This window comes from Alligator sinensis, unplaced genomic scaffold (assembly GCF_000455745.1).
Source record: "Alligator sinensis unplaced genomic scaffold, ASM45574v1 scaffold707_1, whole genome shotgun sequence".
In the NCBI taxonomy this organism is placed as follows: domain Eukaryota; kingdom Metazoa; phylum Chordata; order Crocodylia; family Alligatoridae; genus Alligator; species Alligator sinensis.
In genome coordinates, this window is record NW_005842065.1 from 1,632,533 (window position 1) to 1,634,340 (window position 1,808).

General features: G+C 59.5%; 1 protein-coding gene across 1 annotated transcript in view; it reads left to right on the plus strand.

The window, feature by feature from the left end:
• Window positions 1-1,808, plus strand: part of MAST1 (microtubule associated serine/threonine kinase 1) — a 29,063-nt gene that overhangs the window by 4,941 nt on the left and 22,314 nt on the right. The window lies entirely within an intron of this gene.

Genomic DNA, 1,808 nt, shown 5'->3' on the forward strand with positions numbered 1-1,808 from the left:
AGAGGTACCGCCCCCTCCCCCTGGACCCTCCGGGCCCCCCGCATCCCTCCCTGCACCCCCATTTCCCCGCCCCGCAGCTCCCCTCCGGGATGACAGGGTTTTGGGGGTGGGAGGGGGAGGCGCGTCGCAGGCTGCGGGGAGGAGGGGCGGTGTCCGTCTGTCTGTCAGTCCTGCGCCCCCCTCCCCCTGTCTGTTCGTCCCCGCCCGTCCATCCGGACCCCCCAGTCCCGTCAGTCCCCTTGTCCGTCTGTCTACCCAGCCCTGTGACCCGCCCCCAGGACGTCTGGACAGACAGACCCCTCCCCGGCTTGTCTGTCCCGGCGCGGCTCACTGCCGCCTGCCCGTCCAGACATCCGTGCCCGCCCCCATGTCCGTCTGTCCCTCCTAAGGCTGGGTGGGGGGCTGAGTCCAGCCTGGGCCGGGGATGGAAGGGTGGCGGCAGGTGCCATGTGCCCCCCCAGCCCCCCGCTGTTTTCATGTACTGGGCTGGGGTGTGCGTGTGCGTGTGTGTGTGTGTGTTTTGGGGGGGGACTTGGGATGCAGACCTGTCTGGGGAGGGGGTGTGGGGTGTGCTTGTGCATGTGCATGTGTTTGTGGGGAAGAATTTGTGGTGCAGATCTGTCAGGAGTGTGTGTTTGGCTGCCTGTGTGTGTATGCATGTGTGTGCATATGCATATGTTTGCACACGTGTGTGTTGAAGCAGGGGAGTTGCGATGAAGACCAGTGGGAGGTGGGGGGTGCATGTGTGTGCAGTCTGTGTGTGTCAAGGGTGGGCAGGAATATGCAGTGCAGACCTGTCTAGGGTGTGTGGCTGCCTGTGTCTGCATGTGTTTGTGTGTATACATGCATACATATGTCTGTGTGTGCATATGTGTGCTGGGGGGGGATTCGTAGTGCAAACCAGTCTGGGCTCATGTGTGTGTGTTTGCATGTGTGTGTGTGGGGGGGGCGGGGATTTGGGGCAGGAATTTGTGATGCAGATCGGTCTGAGGCATGTGTCTATGCATGTCTGTGTGTGTGTCTGTGTGTGTGTGTGCATGCATACCTGTCTGGGTGTGTCTCTTGAGTGTGTGTGCATAGTGTTTGTTTGCACTGTGCATTTTCCCACGTGTCTGTGCTCACAGCAGGTGAATCTGTGGTGTTGTGTGTGCATATGTGCATGCATGTGCATGTTGGTGCCCTGTAGCAGTTGGAGGGGAGGGTGTGGGGGGAGGGCGTTGCTGAGGGCACATCTTGTGTGTGACATGTCTGTCCATGTGTGTGCAAGGTCTGCATGTGTGTGCACACATGCATGTTCCTCCTCCATATCTATCCTTGCACACACATGTTCCCCATCCCAGTCTCACATCTGCAGACCCTGTGTGTGCATTGCTTGCACACTTCTCCTGGTACCGTCCATCCCACCACAGTTGGGTCTGGCCAGGACCTTGGGGTCTGTCTGTCTGCTCCCCCACAATGTATGTGTCCAAATGGGCCTGCACACACCAGTACATGCTTGCACACATGTGGCCTTTCCCAGTTGTGGTGTCACCAACACTGCCAGTTGTAGCCCCACACTGGAGCTGTTTATCCTGCTGCGGATGTAGATGGATGGGCGGATGGATGGACACCCCTGCCATGCTCCCTCAACCCCATGCCCATGCTGGCATCTGCCCCACCCTGACACCTGGGGGTGGGATCCACTGTGACACATGCCCCATCACACCAGGCTGATACACCTGCTCTGGGACATGCTATTGCCACCAATGCCATACATGTGTGACCCCCAGAGCCCCTGTTCCCCTGCAGCCCTCCAGAAAGGAGCAGAG